Here is a 13,189-nt window from a genome sequence, read left to right as displayed (position 1 = left end):
CAGTGATGCAAATAGTTATTCCCTCCTTCACCTACAGCCCGTACGTAGTGCCCAGATTGTTTTTCTTTTTTACTGATGTTGATTTTCTTTTCATACTCAGAAAAGAAGACACATGGCTAGTTTGAAAGCTGATCAGATCCCTCGTTCATTTGAAAAGCTTATTTCTAAATAGTACTTGCAAATATGTGATGAGCATAAATTTGGAAAATGCTGAAAAACTAGTTCTGTGTGTCATAACACAGGGTGTTGGGTTTTTTGCTGCAGGACTGGAAGATGAGGAAAAGCCAAAGTCCTGCCCAAAATCCATCCTGTGGTGACCAACCAAAGGGGAGCAGAGAAGCGGCATTTTTCTGGACACATTCCATGTCCCTTTTCACTCGAGCAGACAAGTACATATGACCTCCTTGCAATGATTCAGGGTTTCAAAGCTGTCTCCTTAAGCCTCTTGATCACCACTTGTCCCTCCCCATTGACAAGCTAAGCACTTACAAGTTTTGAAGCCTCCTTGGCTCACTTTTAAATTTTCCTTTCCACATCTTATGCCAGCAGTTACCCAGAGGGAGAAAAAAAACCTCACCATATCCATCCTTCAAAAAGTCTAACTTTCACTCTGCTAGTCCTAATCCATTATCTAGGCCCACTAATGTGTACTACATCATCAGAGGAGCAATGCTCTGATGATGTAGTACAGCCCATGTACATGTACATCATCAGAGTTATATCCTTCTGATCTGCCTGTGGGTTTAATAAGCATTCCAGATGGCTTGCTATGCCTGAAGCAAGAATGGATAATCACACAGCTCTACCCTCAAAACAATAATAAAATAAGGACACAGTAGCACAGGGGCTCGTGCCTGCCAAAAACATTCAATAGACTGTATAATACAACAGTCCAATGTGATTGGTGAGGCACATTTATACCCTCGCTGTTCACAGGTGAAAGGGAGCTGGTTTTAAATAAAAAAGAGGTTACAGATCTGTGGTGGTGATGTGGGTATTGACCAGGGAACAGGCATGGGGCCCACAGCTGTACCCCCACATCGCACCACACCCAGACAGGAGTGCGGCCAGAACCTCTCCAGAGCCGTGCAGGACGTGCACTGCTCATCTGTTATCTCCCGGATTTGCAGGGTATCCATCAGCCCAGCTTCAGCCATCAAGCACAGGAGCAATAAGTGTCACCAAGCCTTTCCTACCCAAGTAAAATTGTTCCTTGGTGGGGCTGCTTGTAGCAAGTAACGTGAGCAGTGCACACCTGCCTGCCGGTGCTGCGACAGCCCTGCTGCTGCGGCAGAGCTGCTCCAGAAATGGCATTTTCCAGCCACACACTATTGCCCCTCTCCTGCCACATTGCTCAGCCACAACCAGGCAAAGCACAGAGTGCTGTCCATTAGTCCCAGCGTTATTTAAATACCTATAACTTTAAAGTGTTTGGAGGGGAAGGAGGATGTTTGTGTTTTGGGGTTTTTGAAAAGAAAAAAAAAGTGTGCACAGTACAAAAAGAAAGAAGTTAAGAGATGGAGGCTCTGTTCTCTCCCTCACTTGAATGAGCAAGGACAGGAGGAGGAAGGAAAAGCAAAGCAGCCCTTTGATTCAGTCCTCAGGAGTGCCCTCTCCAGGAATCAGTTCCGTGGGATGAGACACAGGCACGGTGGCACTCACCCCATCCTCAAGAGTGGTGCAAACCCTCAGAGCCGCTGAAAGGTGAGTTCAGGGATGCCTTGCAATCAAGAGAATTTTTGACATGAACTCTGGCAGGGATGGGATTTCCATCTAGGGTTGCAGAGAAAGACCAGATACCCAGATAGGCACGAGCATATCCGTCTTTGTAGGAGGAAAAGGTACCTCATCCCAGCTCCCAGCAGATTTAACTCGGAGAGGAGCAGCTCGTTGACGTCAACCATTTAGTGCGCTGATGGGTATTTTTTCCCTGGCCAAACAAGTGGGTTCTACTTTAGCTTTAACATTAAACGCTATTAAATGAAATGAATACAGCATGTTTCCATCGTACGTGTTGCTGGAGCTGCTGTGACAGCTGAGAAGCTGCTAGGCATGATGTGTCAAGAAAATGTACCAGGAGAAAAGTACATGGAGCTACTGTCAAAAAATACAAGTGGGTTTGAGAATGGCATCTCGGCTTCAGATGCTGCTGAAATTATTTTTTAATTGTATCTGTAAACCCAGGCAGATCTTTAAGGGTTAACTGCACACAATGTAATGAATTCAATAATGATGAGTTAAAAAAGGTCTAATTAGCAACTAACCACTTTATTATGAAAGGAAATGGTAATGAATTTAATAGCTCAAAATCATTAACAATATTTAGTTTGCTGGTACTTGTTCTCTATTATCCTCATTAATATGAACATTTAATATGTTTTAAAATAGATTTGTAATACTTTCTGTACCATGAGGTTACACTGACAAAAAGAGTGTAATTATTCTGTTAATTGTAATCTCTGTCTGTTTGTGCCCCAAATAGTAGCATATTTAGGTGTTAATAAAAAAAAATTTTAAAAAGGAGTAATTAAGGGAGGGAAGTTTAAAAATGTAATTAAACAAGCTCTAAAACTGCAGGCTGAATCACACTGAGGAAAAAGTTTTGGAAGTGAGATTTCTGAAAAACAAGTTTCTTCTACTGAGATCTTTTCTCATTAAAAAAGAAGAACAGAGAAAGGAAATAGAAGCATTACTGTTCTTTATCCACAATGAATACTGAAGTCATCCTTTCCCAAGCTGGAAAGGGCTCAAGACCGGATATTCTGGGACATGTGCTTGTGAGCAGAATGTCTGGCAAGTGAAGGTGCTCTCTGACACTGCCCCATGAGTGTGAGATCACGAGTGTGATCTCCCCGTGTGAGATCCTGTAGAGATCCAGTCACCTGGCTGCTCCTAAGACACTCAAACCCCGTAATTCATCTCACAGAACATCACACCCATCATCCAACCCTCCCCAGATCTCCTGAACCTCTGCTTCCAAATGGAAATATCTTCATTTATTGCCCCAAGCTTACTCTCTCTGCTGCTGTTTTGCTCCTACTCCCCTTTTCTTGCACCCATCTCTTCCTACTGCATCAGATTTTAGTGGCTGATTGTTACCAGTCAGGACCCCCTTTAAGATCCCTCTCATTAGAACAAATTCAGTGCTCAACCCTCCTTAATGCCAGAAGGTTTCAGAGCGGTGTGCTCCAATTCCAGCCCCATCTCCTCACAGGAAACAGCTGTTCCCATGGCTCACCCTGTGCCAGCGGGCAGAGCACCAGGAAGGATGGAAGGGCAGCATCCCTCCTTCATCCCTAGGGATACTCCATAGGTTTGGGTGCTCCACAGGTATGGATGCTCCATAGCCGGGTGATCCAGCACCTCCCAGGGCGTGGTGGGGCTCCCCACACAGGACTTCCCATCCCTGGAAAGCAATGTGCAAGGCTAATTCAAGGATAATGCCAACAATCACAGGAGGTATCAGCATTATTCCTCAGGAACATTCCATATCAAATCTTTTTTTTAATCTTCATGGTGCATGGTGGAGGTGGGCGCAAGGTCCACAGACCCACAGGAACATTTACAATGGATCAGCCAAATAAGGAGACAGCTGTCCCTGTGTCCATGTCACTGTTTGTGCTCCAGGACAGGTGTCCTGGCCAAGAACCCCCATCCCATCCACATGAGCAGTCAATCTCAAAACAGACCATTCTGTGTCTAATTTTTATCATCTGAGGAAAGGAACTAAAATAAAAATGGTGAAATTAAAGTGAGGCATCTCATTTGCCCACAAATGACATATTTCAACTTTCCATTTTATAGAAAAAAGTTGTGAAAGAATCTTTTTTTTAAACTTATTACAATTTCCAATTTTTTTTTTTTGAATTGCCAGTGAAGAGAAAAATATGTGATTTGCAGAGCTCTAAAAATAACAAGTTAAAATAGTTTCTGCCTCTCAAAGGAGGCCTCTTAGTCCTATAATTTCTCCAGATTTTGCCTTTCAGGATGGGTATTTTAAAGAATGATATAATGTCATTTCTATAAGTATCATCTCATAATCTGCTGCCACTGTTGGAAATACAAGTTTAGAGACAGCTTGAGCAGAAGAAATACCAGTTCACCCAGCTATACTAAAAAAATAAAATAATTTTTTTTAAGAAGAGGAACAGGATGTATATTCCAAAGGTGAGCAAACAGTGCCAAACATTTTTGAGAATCTTTCTTTTGGTTTTGATCTCTGGCTGCTTTTACAGCCCTTTTATGTTTGTCTACTGTAAACAGCTCAGCAATGACTGTTATGGGGGTGTTCATTCCTAGAAAGAAAACTTTAGAAAGAACACTCATATTTGGGCTGGAAGGGTGTGTACAGTATTTCATTCCATAAATAAAATAAAAAAATTAAAATCTCTTACAATTATTAAAAATTTAATTACTATTAAAATTTCAAGTTACTCAAGTAAAAAAGAAAAATCAATCCATCTTCTATCTAATCCATCTGATCCATCACATTTTTCATTTGTACCCCCTCTGTTTCCCATGCCCAGGACTCACTCTGGGTGCAGGGATGCAGGAGAAGGGGTGGAAGGGGAAAATAGGGAGTGGGGCCTTGCTGCCAGAGGGGACCTCACCACAGAGCTCTGAGGAAAACCACTACTTCCCTGATCTCCAAGATTAGCCCCTGTTTATCCAACAGCAGCCGGGGCCCAGGGCAGTGGCTCCCAGAGCAGCAAACATTTGTGGGCTGCAGGGAAAGAGGAAGTAGGCAAGTGCCAGATGGAGGGGAAACGGAGGCTATGAAGTGCTGTCATGTTGGGAAATGGAAGAAAACGGGGTGAAAAGGAACACTGCATTTCAGGAAACATTTGCAGCATTTCAAACAGACCTGGGATGTGCACCCTGACTGTCTATTCCCCTGAGTCAAGGCTGAATCCATGCAAGACAGCAGTGGGATTACTCTAGTTTGCAAGCTCTAAACAGAGAGACTTTCAAGGTTCAGAAGCAGGCAGCACAGAACAGAGCATCTAGAGTCATGCGTGTTTGTAATGCAACCTGGCAATAAACCTTGACCCAAATTTTTGAGAATTTCAGGAAAGAGCCTTAAGGTTTTGCTTTGGGAAGCTGGACTGCCCCTTCCTGGTTTCCTTCTCATGCTCATCATGACAAGAGATGACCACGTGAGAGAGATTCAGAAATTACTGAGGGAAACTGAGCTGGTCCTTGGACCTTAAGTTCAATTGGAAAATGGAAGCTTTCTTCTTGGTAATAGTGAAAACAGATGCAATTAGAGCCAGAATGTCTCCCTCTTTCCACAGAGGAAAATGGCAGTGGAAGCCAAAAGAAAAAGAAAAAAAAAAGTGTGTCTTGGTGTCAGCAAGCCTCTGTTCTCTTCTGTAAAACAAACAAGAAAGGACATAATATTTCTTCTCTGTGTTGAGGTTTTATTGACTGAAATGCAGGTTTGTATCATGCCCACCTTTGCCTTGCAAGTGCACAATGAAATGTGTGGTTTGAAGGAGGAGAGCAGAGCCTCTCCCTGGTGGGCAGTGCTGGTTCCCAGAGAGGGCTGCCAGCTGGCTTCCTTCAGGAGAGCTGCTACTCTTTCATCCTGGCAACTGCTTTCCCCATCCTACCCAAAAGGAGGACTGCATGGCAAGATGAACCTTTTCCACAGAGACATAAGACTATCTCCTCATGAAATTGTAAGAGAAGTTCTGTTGCAGAATGGGTGACCCTAACAGAATGAATCTCTCTGCTTTGGGAACAACAGTGGAGAATTTGTCATTTACAGTCATTTTCCTAATGGAAGGCTTGTTCTTGTAGTTCTATTCCTTAGACAAGAGCTAACTGGAAAGCAAACATCTCCCTAGCTTGGGATGCCTCTCAAGCATGCAGATCCTGACAGCTCTCCAGAAGATGTGGTGCCCCAAACAGCTGCTCTTCAGGGATACCTGAACAAGTCCATGTTTTAAAAAGGGACTCCTGAAATTCCCAGCCTGGACAGTCTCAGTATTCTGATGGCACAAGACAGGAGTTTTTAGCACAGCAGAGTGTCTCTGTACATATTTCCAAGCAAACAGCTGTTGGTGTAGATGGGGACAGGAGAACCTTCATCTCCACATCATCAGGAGATTGATTGTCACCACCTCCTTAAGATCTTAACAGCCTGCTCATTTTATGGCTCACAAACTCGGGTTAGTCATTGATCTCTCATTGTGTGCAGAAAATCCTAAAATATTCTGGCTCCTGCTCCTGCCTTCACTAACAGAGATTTCCCACTATAAATTCAAGTGATCCATCACCTGAAGTCTTACATAAGCCCTTTTACTTTCTTCTCACCCTTTATGTCATAACTACCTAAGCTACAAGTAAATGCCAAAGGTTTTGGTAGATCCTGAAAGAACACTGAAAGATTCCTCTCCCCCTCTGTAATTTCTTGTAAACAAAAAACACTCAATCAAGGCTTGCTTAAGGCTCAGAGGTACATTTAACACCCAACAGCACGAAGCAAAGGAACAATACAACTGTGCATTTGGCAGTGCACCACTGCAATAATTTCCAGGGTAAATGATCTGGCAATTTTAGCCACATGGATAATATCCAGGCCAAGGTGGCTAAATTCAGCCTGGCCTGCATCTGACTGAAGAAATCTGTCACACGTCCACAGACACAAAGATACAAAATATCCCTGACTCCACCCATGGCATATGCCAACCTCCATCCTTTAGGTTATCAAGGCTAATTGTGAGCCACCAAAAATACTCTGACACACTCACATGGTGCCATCTCATGAGCTGTGATTTACTTTACTAAAAAAGAACCCACAAAAAAACTTTAGGAAGGAAAGCAAAGCCATAAAGTTGTCTAAGGCAATCAATCCAATTCTATTCACGTCAAACCTTTCTTTGCACACTGGTCATTATTAACTTTGTCTCCTTCTGGGCACCCAGCAGGGTTTTTTCCAGCCTTGCTGTCACCTTATATATAAGCCAGGAGAAGGTGGGAACACCCAAGGAACATTATCCTCTTGGAAAGGCTGTCACAGCACTGTAATAGCTCTACCCATGGCAGAGCAGACCTTCCCTTCCAGATGTATCCCTGGGCAACCCCACTGCCAAAGGAGTATCTCATATCCCTGCCCTTTGGGCTGACCCAAGAACTCTTGCCTCAAGCAGTCTAAGGTCTTGGCCCTTGCACATGGAATTATTGTGAGCAAGGGGTGTGCTCCCTGAGAAAACGACGATGGTGGGACCTCAAACTCACTGGAAACAAGGTTTAAGTTTGTCTCATGTATTAAAACCACGGAAAATGCGCCCCCCCAAAGGAAGCACAACGTGCACATCCTTCTGCTTCTCACTCGTGCAAACACATGGGAACACCGTGGTCCCACCACCCATCACCAAAGCACATCCTATCGAATTTAATAGGCCATTACCAGCTTCCTGCTGCCTCCTCCAGCTCCCAGGGGAACCCACCAGTGACTCACAGGGCATTTCCAGAAAGTCTGTGGAAAGCCTTTCTCACCATCTTTGTATTTCCAGAGGCTTTCAAAAGAATTTCTTCAAAGCCCTAATGCATTCCTTTACCTTCCAGAGCTTTGATAGTGTAGGTCTTCTCCACAAAGCCCAGCAGGCAGGGGTTGTGCTCCTGGCTCCTGAACCAGCAACCCTGGCTGCATTCCTCAATCCAAGTTTTAAACTTTTTTCATAGACTTGTTATTTGCAGGGTATGACATGGGAATGGACCCGGCTGGTGGCAAAAGCTTGCATTTTTTCTTTGAAAAGGTCTGTATTAACAGATCAAAATACTAATTTTTTAATAGCTTGAAATATGTATTTTTATAGTAAACACAAGGCAGTGATCCAAGCCTTCCATAGTCAGTGAAATGAGGCACTTTTGAAAGATGAATTTGGTGCCATGACCTTGACTCACTCCCTGTACCCAGAAGAAAAATGGTGAATGTGTCACATTTTGTCTTTTAACAACTTTTATGTCTCATATTAGTCCTGCATGGTATTGCCATATACATCTCTACAAACACAATACTATACTGTACACATACATGAAATTCATAAAGGCATCCCAAACACTCTTGGGTCATTTCCACATTCCTATACGCAGGGTACCAATTTCAGCACTCTCTCGGTGCACTCCACAACAGCTCATCCCATAACCTGGTTTTTGTTGGTAGCCTCCTGAAAGTATCCGTCTGCATTTATGAAATCAGCTGCAGCCTGCTGCTTATGCCTTGGAGTGGAAGGAAAAGCTCGACTTGTCCAAAGCACTACTTCACCTGGCGTTTGGGTGGTCTCAAGCCAAGACCATTCAGGAAAGGCTACAGAAAAACATTCTGTTTAATGACATAAGCAGTGTTTTTTCTTGAATCACAGGCAGTGGAAATTTTGTCTCTGATTACCAGCAGTCTAGGCTGAACACACATCAAAAAAGACTGAAAAAAATGTTTGAGGGGGGAGACTGCAACTTGTCCACTCACATTTTGACTTTTTTGGACACTCCTGACAATGTCTGGCTGTTTGCTTTTCCACTAGGAAGCATGTGAAAGCAGAGAGCTCACGTGATTTGAACACCTCCTGTGCTTCAGGTTTTTTTTCTTTTTCTCTGCTCTCCTCACCTCTTGGGGTTTTGATCCACAGAAACCTTTAGGAAGGTTTATTTTTTCTGCCCACAGAAGCTTTACCCATTAATGAAAGACTCATCTAGTGAGTTGACATCATCATGTTTTCATAACCTACTATTCCCTGAATCACCCTGGTTCTCAACAGGGAATTTTTTTGGTTTAATAAAGCTAGTACTAAGACGAACATGCTACCTGTGACAGTAAATTAGTTCCTACTTAAGGTTTCTGATTAGGTTTGCATAAGCATCAGAAGAAGGTTTTTGACTGTTTCAAGTGCAGGGCGAGAATCACTTCCAAAGAGGTGGAAGCATTAAAAGGTACTGTCTTCCTTATCTATGCATCCACACCATCCCTCTAGGGGAAATGTCTACAGACACCTCCACTTGGATGGCTGGAGACAGTCCCTACCAGGGCATATTTTAGAAATCCTGCAGGGCAGTATCTATTCTAACGAAGAACAACCAGACGTTTTTACTCCCTTGAAAGATGCACTGTTTTATACAGTTTCAACACATTGAGTCTTCTCTGTGCAGACACTCACAGTCGTGGGAAACCTGGCCAAGAAACACTCTTGTTTCCAAGAAACGGGGGTTTACAGCTACCAGCACAGAGCCACGCAAGAAAAAAAAAACTAAAGACAAACTCAAAAAGCAACAAGAGCACAGCTCCTCGGTGCCCTGCTACTTTCAGGCTCCAACAATTCTGTTAAAAAGCAAAGGGACAGTGCAAACACACCCATCTCATTTCTCCCATTTTAAATGCGGTCAGAATGAGCACACTGCCAGTATCCAAAGGTGCAGACCTTGCTGCTCTAAACCTCCTAGCGCTGTATGGCTCTGGGAAAGGACAGGAACCATAAAAAACCTTAGCTGGGAGGCAGCTTTAACGCTCATGTTCAGGCCTCTAGTAAGTCGTCCCACAAAATGTAATGAGACCTCCTGCTTAGCCAGGGCTCTGATTTCCACAGTTTGTGCCTGCAGCACTCTAATATTTTATAAGCCATATTAACTCACCTCTTGCACTGGGAGGTTGGGGCAGTGGCACACTGTCTAATAATGGAACATATTTGTTAATACTAATAGACATTTGTAAAACTACCACATGCCCTGAGCCTTCAAGTCAAAGCACAGGATGCTTGCTAGGCTTGTGAAATGTATGATGTAAAACTTGGGATGTTTTGGTTACAACATATCTCATTTATTTTTACTGTCATCACCCTCCCTGGTATATAATACCTGCTGCATGCAGAGTGAAATATTGCAGATGTTTTCAAAATAATTCTGGGCTGGTGGAGAAACCAAAAGGTCTCTTGTGCTTAAGGTCTGGTTATTTTCAATTCCAAACAAGTAGGTAACAAAGTTTCTGTGTGCTGGTATTTTAAAAGGCCTGGATTCCTCTGTGCTGACTCATACTTGCACTGCCCACCCAAAAACTCACCTCTGAGAACTTTGAGAGAGACTTCAGCCACTTTGATACCCTCAGGATTCAGGAATGAAGAGCAAAAAGATAAAACTAGTTTTAACTATTCATTAGTTTTTGGTACTTCAGATAATTTGTGCAATGGCTTCAGGGGTTTAATTGAATCACTTTTCCCACCTTGTCTTAATTTTAATTATGCAGCAATCATTTTTACCAACCTGTGCAAAAAAGCCATATGAAAATGTGACATATGACAATACACATTTACCTAAGCTCTAGGACTACTCTGACCTACAGGCAATTAGCTACTGCCTCCAGCACTCAAACGACCAATTAAAGAGTTAACAAAATGCCCTCCAAATCACCTACATGTTCAGGTTTTTGGACTGCCATGAACATTATACTTCAACTGACATAATTTTTGACTGACTGATTTACTAAGTCTGCATTGGCTAAAATTCTTACAGCCATGCCTGTAAAACCGAAGAATCAGGTTTTATGAGGTGCTTTCATTGTCATTAAAGACGATCCCACCTTAGCCCTTTTCCTAACAAGACAATCTTGCAGCAGTCATTACAAAATGTGATCCCAGCTTGTCATCAGGGAAAAAATGGCTTGCTAGGTCAATGAGGACTGCACTAAGTTCATCTCAAGGATGTAAGACATCCGTCTGCATGGCTAGCAGCCAAGAACAAAAAAATTAAAGAGCCACAAAGGATTGGGAATTTTTGAGACTTGGCTCCCAAAGTTTTACAGGTAGCCCATTCCAGAAACCCACAGAGATTCAATCAGTAGTAACAAATGGATGCCTTTGCATCTCTTCATGATTTACTGTGTACCAGTGAGCATTTCACTGCAGACAACAGATCATCAACAGCCTGAAGTGCACAACACAAATGACCCCAAGACAGACAATTTCAAAGAAAAATGCATTCAGATGTGTGCTTGCATGGGAATAAGAGAGGTCCAGAACAATGCTAATTATACCAGCTGAGGGAGAAGTGAAGGGTAGTAATCAGCCCAGGAAATGCCGAGTTCTAGTCCTGTCTCCAACAATAACTCAAGCTGTGGTTTTGTATCTCCTTTCCTCCCTCCCTCCCTCAGCTGGGAGTGGGGTTTAACAATAGCCCCTGACACATGTTACACATGCTGCCACAAGGACTGACATTCTGAGAGTGCTCTGAAAACAACAAATGGTCTGGGTGACCACCAGAATCTCACATGTTGGGCAGATTGTCAAAACATAGAAAGGTTCTGCCTTCTATGAGCAATGTAGTTTCATGATGGTATCTCAGAGGTAGAGGTTGAGTTCCTTCCACGCAAGGAAAAAATGACTCTACAGAGAAAAATGCTGATCTAAGAGATTGGTGCAGACCTGAGACTTGCTTGCAGATCCTCAGCTCAGCTGGTGCTTTTTCTTTGAAGCTGACTGACATCAGACTTCACACCTGGAGGAATCTTTTCTGGACTGGAACAGAAAGAGAAGAGTGCTACTGATTTTCCGTCTCTGGTCACAAAGACCACAATTCTGCCCAGATTTACAGGAGAGGCCCCATTGGCTTTGCAGGGCTCAGCAGGTGCTGCTCTCCTGAACCTGAAGGCAAGCAGAAAAGCCAGCCCAAAAGGCACCCCATTCTTTGGGATGCCACCAGAAACTGAAGATAGAGCTAAATGATCCAGAATGGAATTTCTTTTCCACTCCCTGCACTTTGATTACTAAGACAAGGCACATGGGACATGTTGGCCACACAGCTTCACTACACAGATACGCAGGGAGGTGAAGAGAATGGCACCACGGAGGGAGATGAATCAGCCCCGTGACTTGGGGCTACTTGTCTCCTTTCCACCACATGGGAAACCAGTGTCTGGCAACAGCATCCTGAGTGCTCGTGTTTTCCAAACCAGTGGCTTCAGGGAGCCTCATGGAGGTGACATTCTAGGCCTTCCAGGGGTAGGGGAAATCAATATTGGCAATGTAAAGGACACTTGATGACAGAATCATAAAAATGGTGTTTTACCAGTAGAGGAGACAAGAGAGAAAAGAGGCAGTTATAAATGGCCAGATATAAAAAACAAAATGAATATACATAAAAAATACAAAAAAAATCTCACCAACCACCTCCAAAATCAAAAATAGAGACAAAAAAACAAAAAGACCCCAATAATGGCAAAACAAACAAAAAAAAAATGAAAACAAACCAAAAAAACCCAGCCAACCATCAAAACTCCCAAAGCATTATTTGTTTGGCTGCATTTTCCACAAAGCCCAGTGAACGAGAGTGAAAAAAGCAACTGTTTGACATCCAAAGCTGCTTTGCTTTGAAAAATACGGAGACAAACTTAACAATGAAGAGTCGGGATTCCATAGGGTTGTTTGTGTATGGAATACTGGCAAATGCATATGATTATGTAGAAGTGTGTCTGTGTGTAATGCAGCATTAACACCAATTCTTACAGCCTTATGAAATGATATATTAAAAAGAAAGAGAGGAAGAAAGGAAAAGCAAGCTAGATTTTTTTCCTCTCTTTTTACAAATATGATGCAGTTTACAGAAGCATGGTCCTTTTTTAGGAAGAATTCTAAATGCATCATTCAAATATTGTTTGAGCTGAATACATGATATACATATCATGAATACATATAATCACAGCACGGTCTTTTGTGAAGTTCTGAAAATAGCAGTGGAAAAAGCTGACCATGAGTTTCCATCGAAGGATTTGCATTTGGTTAACATGTGTGAACCGACTCCATTCATCCCATCCTCAATGGGAACTCTCCTGCTGCTCCAAATGGCCAAGCTGAAAGTTTGGCCTGGATGGCAGGAATCATTTTGTGGGGCTGATGTTAAGGACAGCACCTACCAGGTGAAATTATGGGAAGGAATCGGGGAACTCCATTCTGCTGAAAAACGCTTATGGGTTATCTACCATGGCACCTACTGCGATGCAAACTGCTGGCAAAATGTGTGGCAAGTTAAATTGTAAATTATCTGCTGATTTTCCTAACCTTTTTCCACCAGTTCCCCCATGGCAGGAAAGCTTAAGTTCACTGAGAAGGCTCAAACTTCCTCCTCTCCATCTCTAGTCTTGCAGGATGTAGCTTCGTTTCTCTTACTTCTCCCACTGCAGAGTGCTGGGGAAAAACAAAAGAGA

At 43.0% G+C, this 13,189-nt stretch overlaps 1 long non-coding RNA gene across 2 annotated transcripts in view; it reads right to left on the bottom strand.

The window, feature by feature from the left end:
- Window positions 1-10,754: 10,754 nt before the first annotated feature.
- LOC136287584 (uncharacterized) overlaps window positions 10,755-13,189 on the bottom strand; it is a 69,243-nt gene continuing 66,808 nt past the window's right edge. For both annotated transcript variants that reach the window (XR_010720179.1, XR_010720181.1), the window contains 2 exons: window positions 13,044-13,169; window positions 10,755-11,504 (listed from right to left, as the gene is read on the bottom strand). This is a non-coding gene — a long non-coding RNA (uncharacterized lncRNA). The remainder of the gene's footprint in view (window positions 11,505-13,043; window positions 13,170-13,189) is intronic.

This window comes from Chamaea fasciata, unplaced genomic scaffold (assembly GCF_029207755.1).
Source record: "Chamaea fasciata isolate MVZ Bird 193981 ecotype frontalis unplaced genomic scaffold, bChaFas1.0.hap1 SCAF_3, whole genome shotgun sequence".
Taxonomy (NCBI): domain Eukaryota; kingdom Metazoa; phylum Chordata; class Aves; order Passeriformes; family Sylviidae; genus Chamaea; species Chamaea fasciata.
Note: the sequence above shows the minus strand (reverse complement) of the source record. Positions and strands in the feature narration are given on the sequence as shown.